Here is a 10,072-nt window from a genome sequence, read left to right as displayed (position 1 = left end):
AATCCAAGGTAGTGAAAGCCCTCGCGCTGCCCAACGAGTACATGATGCACTCAACAGATGGGAAGGGATATGAATCCGTTTGTGTCATCTCATTATGCCGGCGGTAGTCAACGCAGTGACGCACGGTGCCGTCTTTTTTTTGGCGCTAAGATCACCGGAAAAGCACAGGGGCTCTGTGACGGCCGCACGGCACCTGTGCCTATCATGTCATCGAGAGCCTTATCTAGGAGAGCTCGCTGGTGCGCACACAGCGGTCTGGGATTACAATCTTATGGTCTAGCATCTCTTCTGTCAATTCTATCTTGTAAAATGTTTGTAAGTCCCGGCCTCTCGGTAAACATAGTTGCGTGTCAATGCAAGGCGTCTGCTAACCTCCGCCGTCGTTCTACCGGCCCGTCGTAAGAAGCGACAATCGCTTCAACGGTTCCCGATACAACTCACGCAGCTCGTGATCCGGCAAATGAGCGGTCTGTGTCCTGACCGAAACTCGGTGGGACGGCAAAGGGGATAAGGGGAGTCAACGGATTAGAGTGGTACCCGTTATTTTTCAAGTCTATGATAATGCCCTCCCGGCAGACGAAGTTCTGTCCTAAGATCACAGGAATTTGCCAGCCTGGGAGATAGAAAAAACGCTGTATCTTTCGTCTGCCGTCGAGGCTAAGGTGAAGGCGTATTGCGCTTTGTGCCCTAGCCGATCCTGCTGCTAAACGCAGCGCGGTGGGAACTTCCCGCACGTGCAGTGCTCTTCGGCGACAGCCTTCGTAGACTCTGTCGCCGATTAGGAAAAGGGTCGAACCGGTGTCAATTAGTACCTAGCAAAAGTTACCACCTATCTCGACGCGCACGTCGAGATCGGTGGTAACTTCTCAGATGTCAAACTTTGAGTCCGACATGCCGACTGGGCAAACACCAACCTCTCGCTGACCGCAACTCCAGTCCCGTTGGCAGAGTGATGAGGGGCCTCGGCAGCGGCCCCCAACCGTGAGTCTGGAAGTCCAATTAGTGGCGCCTGCCTCTGCCGTTTTCCTGGGATTCATGGGGGGGGGGGGGGGGGGAGCTGCCGTCCATGTGCACTGACTCTTGATATGCCCCAGCTGATGCCATTTTTAGCGCCTGACCTGTCCCCTGCCATTGTGTGCTGACCGTCCGCCGCTACCATCACGCGATGCAGTGTCGCGCCGGGGGTCATTGTAGTTCCCGCAACCCTCGTAATGATTCGCGACTCCGTGGTGGTCGGCTGTTCCGACTCCCCTACTGGGGTGCGCCCTAGAAGAGCCCGCCTTCGCTGCTCTGCACCTCTGTTCAAAAGCGAAGGGATCTAAGGCGCGAGGCAAGCAGTTTCGCCATTCCTATGTCCTGTAACGGCCAAGTACGGCGTACGTGGGTCGTCGCAAGCTCCCGCGCTTCGTCCTGTCCAGGCGCAACCCGGCTCCAGAGATTCGTCTGCGCGTGAAGGGGGGCGATACGTCAACTCGGCGAGAAAGCTCGCCTGAACGATGGGTGCCTCTCTGGCAAGTGCTTCCAGATCAGCGAAATCACATCCGCGCAAGTAGGCTTTAAGTCTAGGGTGACAATGGCGGATCGCCCTAGCTACCTTCTCCGCGTCTGACGCTGTAGGTTCGGCTCTAGAGTAGAGCTCCTGCAGAGGGCGGATGTATTCTACGAGTCTCTCGTCCGGATGTTGAGTAAGTCTGGCTAGCTCATCTCTGATCCGCATCTCATAGTCGGGAGGCAAAAAATCCTTTCTGAATCATGCCCGGAAATCTGCCATCGAAAGGAATGACCTCTGCACGCCTCCAACGCGCTGCGTCACCCGTCAACGCGATTGGGACGATCTGTATCAGAGCCGTTTCATCCGACACGCCAAACGCGTACAATGCACGCGTCTATATCTTTCAGAAAATAGTGAACCGATGCTGCGTCCCAGTAGCCCGAGTAGGTCGGCGTCGGCACGCTCAACCGCGGGGAGGCACGGGCGTTGGAGCGGGATTCACCACCCCTGAGACCAAATCCATCTGTCTAGTAAACGTGGCGAACATCGCCGTCATAAAGTTCGGTGACGTCTCCCGTGTTCACCGCTGGAATTGGGGGCTCTAGCCCTGCCGCAACGATCGATGGTCCACGAGTGCCTTCTCCCGCGTCCAAGTCAATATCCACCACTGACTGGGTTGACGCCTCGGGATGGGAGGCCTTATACCGTAACCTGGACACGGCGGCAGGACATTAAACACTGGTGTCCAGCAGAGTAACAAAAAATTAAAATGGGAAAAGAAAGGAAACCTAAACCTAGAAATCGCGATTCCTGGGACTCCCTGGTAGCGAACAGAAACAACGGCAGACTGATCGGGACTCACGTTGGAAGCGCCAGTTATGTGGGTCGCCTATCAATATCGCCCGATCAGGCCGAGCTCTACTCGCTCAGAGGAACTCGCACGGGGATCGCTATCATGGAGAAACACTTTATCAATACTCAAGTTATTGCTTGGGATGCTGCGGAAGGCCAAGGCCGCCTTGTGATCCAGATCTTCTGTTCAGATGGCTGTCCCGGCACCGGCTCTTCTCTTCGTCCACCGCCCTTGTAACTCCCTCTCCATCTCCTCGCGCCCGCCACGAGCCTCGCTCTTTCTTCCTCTTCGCCGCTCTCGGCGCCGTCCCTCCGCGTGCCGTGAGGCTCATTGTCCCCCACAAACCTATAGAGTCCATACGAGCTTTATATGGTGTCTACAGATTATCCTTATGGTGTCTGTATGGTGCGCGCGGAAAACCTGTACAAGGTCTACAGGGAGTCCCTACGAGGTCCACAGGGAAGCCATTAGGGTCTGCACAGCGCCGTGTGCGAAAGGTGCGCTTCGGACAACGACGTAGTGGGGCTTAGAGCAAGGAACTGGTATCCCGTTCATCAGAAAAAAGTGACCCCCCATTGACTGTCGCCAGGCTGTACGATTTTGAACACTAGACACATGACCGCACCAAATCCTGAGGCTTTTGCACAAAACTGAGCCGAGATTTGGATTGAAATAGCTGTAAAAAAAACATGATAAACTATTTTTTTTTTCAATACTGCTTGCCCCAGGGATCAGTGTCTGGGTCCGTAAAAACCTCAAATGAAGCATGGCAGCTGGCGGCATCGAGCGGAGCCATTGCGATGCCGCCCGAGGTTTTTTTCGAGGAAGCACGTTTTTGACTTAAAACAAACGAAACATACCTTATCTCGTCAGTACTCTTATAAAGATCAACAAGCAATTATCTCTGCGCAGTACAGTCTTAAAATCGAGACGGAAAACTATAACGTCTTTTGTTTAGTGGTCAAAAAAGTGCAACAAGCTTGCGGCCGGTTGGTGGTCACTTTCTGCAACCAGTTTATCGCTCTAAGCCCCTCTAGCTCGTTGGATTCGGACTTCATCTGCGCTCGTTGTATGCTTTGTGCAATGAACTGTGAGGCGACCGCGCCTACATCTACGGCCTCGACGTCGGCAGCAGCGTCTGCATCTACGGCGGCTTCCGCAGGCAAACGTGGCCACCCACAAAACTATGTCACAGCATTCTTAAGTGTCGTCCCCTAGGCGTCGTTCTTGACGTCGTCCTAGAGGTCTTTCTAGAAATCGCCCTAGACGTCGTTCTTGACGTCGTTCTAGAGGTCGTCCTATATATCGTCCTCTAGATGTCGTTCTCGAGGTTTTCCTAAGCATCATCTTAAGGCGTCGTTCTTGATGTCGTTTTTAAGGTCGTTCTAGTGGTCGTGCTAGAAGTCGTCCTAGACGTCGTCGTTAAGGCCGTTCGAGAGGTCGTCCTAGACGCCATCATTGACGTCGTCCTCGACGCCGTCCTAGAGGTCATCCCAGATCCCGTTCTTGGCGTCGATCTCTAGAAAGTCGTCCTCGACGTCGTCCTAAGCAATAATACACGTAGAAACGTTACTCAAAACATTTCTCCAGCGGGACTATAACGCTTTCGCTTACCTACACATATACAGTCGTGTACTCGAGTATTTTTTTTTTTTCTTCGTCATGCGGCGTAGAGCGTGTATGTATACGGATGGTGAAGTGCACAGGGATCTGCTCATATTGCCTGGTGCATTTTAAATGTGACACAATTTAATAAAAAGAAGCCTGTGTCTTGCGTTACTCTTGACGTCAAGGCCGTACGTATTCTCGAAATCGATTCGATGGTCTTTGATGCAAGAATGTTCCGAAACAGCGTTAGGCTCGCCCTTGAATTTCCGCACGTCATTTTTGTGTTCGAGAAGCCTTTCTTGAAAATTCATTGATTCGCTGAAGTAAGTTGCGTGGCAATCAGAGAAATGAATTGTTTATACCACTCCATGGTTATTTTCTTTATGGGAACGATCTTTCGGCCATACCATAAGTCGTCCCAGTGTTGACATACGCTTATGGGCGACCTCAATCGCATCTTTTGTCAAAAGAGAACAACGCTGATTGTTCGTTGCTGTTTCACTCACCCACGATTTTGTCCTTGACTGTGTGTAACTCGAAGAATAAAGCTTCTTGTGGAGCCGTCTTTCTGGAAATCTGCAATGACAGTTTTTTCTTCAAGTATTCTTTCTGTCTCGGATGAGCAGATAGTCCTCGATCTCGACAGGAGTGTTGACACCATCGATGCTTTGCGACCTGCTACGTTAGTTCCCTAGTGTTCAGGGCTTGGCTTGTGTTCCTTTTAGTTTCTTAATAAGCCAGAGATATATTTTGTGTCACCATTTTCTTTGTAAAGGGATGTTACGAAAGCGGCATTCCAATCATTGGATAATATGAGCGCTTACGATAGCCTCAGCTAAGATGGTCACCTATCGAAACATGTTATTGGTAAGAATAAAACAGTTATTAATAATTTTCGTCAGAAAATCTGGGGAAACACTGTTCACGGTCACCGCGTATTCGCGCGTCAAATTTCGTTTCCTCGTTCACCATTTGTATATCTTCTCAGTAGATGGCGCTGCAGTTTCGATCTTCATAGAGCCCCTGTACACGAAAAAGTAGCGACATCCTTTGAAGAATGCCGCCTGCTATCTTGGAGAGATCCAGGCGGCGCTAAAGTCGACGCGCGAGCGCGAAAGAGCGAAATATAACAATAAAAGTGTGCATAAGGGAGGAGGATGGAGAAGGAATGCCTCTTCTGTCGGGGTGCAGTGCATGCCCTATTAGCTCATGTCGCCAATCAAATAACGCCGACTGTGCACCGTCACGGCTTTCATCGTCTTTCTTTGAGCACATCCTTCGCGGTTGATAGACCGTGAGAGTGCGCTTTTATCCTGTGCGTATGCATTTGCGTGTCTTTCAGCCTATGACTGCCGCTCTGACCCAAGTATAAACCAAATACAGGAAGGTCGTTTGCTATCTTGGAGCGATCTAGGCGGGGCCGCAGTATACGCGCGGGTGTAAAAGAGCAAAACAAAAAGATAAAAGGTGTGCGCATCAAAGGAGAAGGGAGAAGATGTTGCTACCTTTCTTATTCATGGGCGAAAAGCAAGGGAGCATACGCAAGCATACGGAAGGTTCAGATATAGAGGTTTTGCTTCACTTCGAGATCGAAGCCACCTGTTCTTTCTACCATTCGGCAAGCTTTTCAGCATTTATACCCATTAGTGACAGTTAATCGGTATACCACTACCGGCCGCTGTGGCGATGACATCTGTCATCAGCCCCGCTGGCACTGTACCGCACGAACATGCCTCCTCAACAATTCTACGCACCTCCCAACCTGTGGTAATACCAACCGCAGTATCCCATGACTCGGGTTCAAGCCTTGCCCAAACAAGTGACATACCTCCGAGAAAACGGCGCGCTGATGAATATCAAGAGCCACCTGCTCAAACTATGGAACATCAGCAGTCCATCACCGATGAGGAGACACCTTTCACTGAGGTGATTTACAAGAAGACTCGCAAGGCTGGCATTCCGGTGTTGTTCAAACTCAATGATCCATCCCAGTCGTTCTGGAAGGTCAACCCTAATAAGTTGGCGCAAGAAATCGTCGCAACATCCGAAGAGAAAGTCCTGTCTCAACGCATTGACAAAAATGGAGGACTAACTGTCACTGTGGCGTCCGCCGAAGCAGTGAATAATTTGCTAAAACTAAACGCCCTCTTGGGAATCAAGGTGGATGTCGTTGTACCACAGTCGTACTCGAAAAATCTGGGGAAAATCTGGGGTGTGCCACTTGACTACAGTGATGATCAACTCGGTGAATACCTACGAGACGACGGAGTCATTTCTGTACAACGACAAATGAAGTTCACTCGACGGGAAGATGGTCCCGTAACAAAACATCCACTGACAACAGTAATCCTTAAATTTCGTGAAGACCTACAACTACCTGCACGAATCAAACTAGGATTCCACAGCTTCATCGTGCAAGAACACTGCGAGGCACCAACTCAATGTTACAACTGCCAACGATATGGCCACCTGGCTCGCGACTGCCGCAGCTCCCGTCGCTGCAAGATCTGCGCAGGTCCTCATCACCACAAAGAATGCCCGACACCACGTGAACCGCAATGCGCAAACTGCGGCTCGCGCCATGTATCAACCTATGCAGGCTGTATACGAAAACAGGCGGCGCATGCTGCTAAGAAAAATTAGCTTTTTTATGGCAAACCTACCTCACGGAAAGCTCCAGCTCCTAATCCGGATGTTATCAAGGCAAGTGACAAAATGACCACGCAAAATAAAACATCACGGCCTACCTTTTCCGACGTTCTGCAAGGAATTCCAAGCGGCAGCAACACAACACTAACAGATCACAAGACAAGACAAGGAAGTTCCCACGTCATACCACCAAACCCAAAAGCAACTGCAGATACCGAAGAGGAAGTACCTTCCCATGTGGATAATCGACGCCGTACTAGTTCTAGAACCGCGCATCACATTGAGTCTGCCCATCCAGATCAAGAAAGCAGTGCAAAAGGCATCCTTCACATGTTCCTACCTCTCATGATGGAAGTCATAAAAGAAATTATCAAAGAATACCCGAAAATCGGTTCCAAATCATCCATCAAAGCTCTGTTGGCCATGGAACCACTTCTCAACGGCATTCAATGACTCATCTAACTGAGGTATACGCCACTTCCTTTTTATTACAATGGAATGCACGTCACCTAATGCAAAAACGCAGCGATTTCAAGGATTTTGTCAGTCGCTACAAATTCTCGGTTTTAGCTATCTGTGAAGGCCACGTATCCGAACATTTTCGCCTGCCTGATTACGTGCTATATCCCTCAAACGCTCAGCTCCGTTCCTCGAGGGTAATGTTAGGTATGAGATCCGATCTTTCATCAGTAGAAGTTGTGAGTGACATTGATAGTTCTGGAGAATTTGTTGCTTGTAAGGTACGCATTCGTGGCCTGGTACTTAATATTGTTTGCGTATATATACCACCAGGAAGCACAACAGACTTACAACGCCTAGAAGGTCTCATTGCGTCTTTGGATGCACCTTACATACTGTGTGGAGACTTCAATGCACATAGTCCAACCTGGGGCAGCTCTCATACATCAAAGAGAGGATCAATATTAGACTCAATACTCATTTCAAACAACCTTTGCGTTCTAAACGACGGATCTCCGACATTCCTTAAAGGAGACGGATACACTAGTTGTTTAGACTTGACCATTTGCTCTGCAGGCTTGGTAGCTCAGGCCAATTGGTATACCGACTGCGACACCAGGGGAAGCGATCATCTACCTATCTATATAAGTCACACAAAATTACATCCATTTGTGAAACATAGACATACAGTTTTAACTGACTGGTCCAAGTTTCGTGCACTGAACGCTGACTCAATGACAAATTTGAAGACACTAGATGATTTCGTTTCTGGGATAAAAATTAACCTTGAGAAATCATCACAAACGTTAAAGGTCCCTCAAGGACATCTAGGGGTAGATCCTGAGTACCAGAAATTGCGTGCTCAACGCCGACAGGCGGAACGAAAAGCTCGAAGGAGCGGAATACTTGAAGATCAAATGAAAGCCCGACGAATTCAGACGAAAACAAAACACGAGCTCGAATATTTGAGAAAACGCCGATGGAAGAGTCTTTGGGATTCAATATTACCGAACACCCCGAAAATACAAGCATGGCGCATAGTTCGCTCATTAAAATCGCCGGTGTTACAACGCCAACCATTGCGCGCGCTGGCACTTCATCGAGGTGTTAGCGATATGAATATAGCCGAAGAATTTTGCAGAGCAGTGACGCAACACGTTTCTACAGCCATAGCAAACACGGATCAGAAAACCCCATCCCCGCGGCTATCAACAGATTACAACCATATCATGAATCTGCCATTTAACAAAAGTGAACTGAAATGGGCATTGAGAAAGCTCATACGAAAAAGTGCCCCAGGACCAGATGGTATCACTTCGGCTGCACTAACGAATATTGGGAAGCACGCAATGTCCTTTTTACTGGATATGTATAACCAATGCTGGGCTAGTGGTTGTATACCCCTTGTCTGGAAAGAAGCAATTTTAGTGCCTGTTTTAAAACCTGGAAAATCCCCTCTAAGCATCTCATCTTTTCGTCCAGTGAGCCTCACCAGCGTGCTGATGAAGACGATGGAACATATGGTCTTACAGCGACTAAATTGGTGGTTAGATTCCAGTGGAATATTGCCGTTCCAAATGACCGGTTTTAGGCGGAATATGTCAGCTATGGATTCTGTACTCGATCTCGTGACCTGTGTAGAACACGAACGCAGCATTCACAAAATCACAGTAGCAGTGTTTCCAGACATTCGGCGGGCATTTGACACTGTTAGCCACTGCCATGTTATCGAACAGCTTCAGCGACTAGAAGTAGGTGACCACCTAGTGAACTGGATGAGTGATTTCCTCCATGATCGATCGCTGTACGCACGGACGCCCAATGGTTTTACATCAAAGCACTATGTTTCACAAGGAATTCCTCAAGGAAGCGTATTAAGTCCCACATTATTTAACCTTGTATTGACAGAACTTCCTGGTCTATTACCAGATAATGTATCAATTTCCATGTATGCTGATGACATATCTATTTGGTCATCAGATGCTAATCCCAGTGCAATTCAGACTCGTCTCCAAACTTCACTTTTAATAATTGAACAATTTCTCATTGAACGAGGTATGTCGATCTCTACTGAGAAATCTGCGGTCCTTCCATTTACACGACGAAGACTCAATAACCTTGAACTCACGCTTGGAGGGAAACCTTTGCCTTTGGTGAAGGCTCATCGTTTCCTAGGGGTGTACATTGACCGAAACCTGTCTTGGACAGCTCATGTAAAATATTTAGAAAGAAAGATTGCGCCATACATCAATATCTTACGCTGCTGCTCTGGAACCAGATGGGGTGGCTCTTCGAAAGCACTTTTAACTCTCCACGGAGCACTCGTTACACAGTCCCTTTCGTATTCACTTCCAGCATTATGTGGGCTCTCCCGGACTCTTGAAGTGCGACTCAAACATCTGATAGCCCGCAGCCTCCGAATCTGCTTGGGAGTACCAAGAGCCGCAGCAAGCTTCTTGGTGGTTGCAGAAGCTCACGCCCTCACAATACCGATTCTACGCGAACGGGAAACTCTCCGACATTTCATTCGCCTTCTTACACGACATCATGATCACCCACTCGTTGCAACTATCCGCCGTAGGACATTTTCCAGTGTACATAAGGTAATAATGGCTAATGCAGATATAGTTCCCGCAAACTTCGCACTCCCATTTGAACCTCCAGCTGCGCTTTGGACATTTTACTCTGCAAATATTTCTACATCAGTACCTGGAGTTGTGAAAAAATCGACTTTAAACCAAACCACGCTGAAGCAAATGACACTTTCAATGCTTTCTGAAGCCCCGGATGACGTTACTGCGGTCTACACGGATGGGTCAACAAGCGATTTATCATCTACAGCAGCATTTATAATTCCATCTTTAAATATAGAAAAAAGCTTCTTACTTTCACACAAGACAAGCTCAACTAACACAGAACTATTTGCTATTTTGCAAGCGGTTCTCTACTTTACTCAGAAAACAAGTATTACCAGTTGGACTCTCTACACGGATTCAATGAGCGCACTGAAC

At 48.6% G+C, this 10,072-nt stretch overlaps 1 pseudogene; it reads right to left on the bottom strand.

The window, feature by feature from the left end:
• Positions 1-8,277: 8,277 nt before the first annotated feature.
• LOC115321099 lies at positions 8,278-8,751 on the bottom strand (annotated as a pseudogene).
• Positions 8,752-10,072: the final 1,321 nt, after the last annotated feature.

Source organism: Ixodes scapularis, unplaced genomic scaffold (genome assembly GCF_016920785.2).
Source record: "Ixodes scapularis isolate PalLabHiFi unplaced genomic scaffold, ASM1692078v2 PGA_scaffold8__174_contigs__length_109621045, whole genome shotgun sequence".
In the NCBI taxonomy this organism is placed as follows: Eukaryota; Metazoa; Arthropoda; class Arachnida; order Ixodida; family Ixodidae; genus Ixodes; species Ixodes scapularis.
The sequence above is the reverse complement of the archived record's forward strand: the minus strand, read 5'-3'. Positions and strand labels throughout refer to the sequence as shown.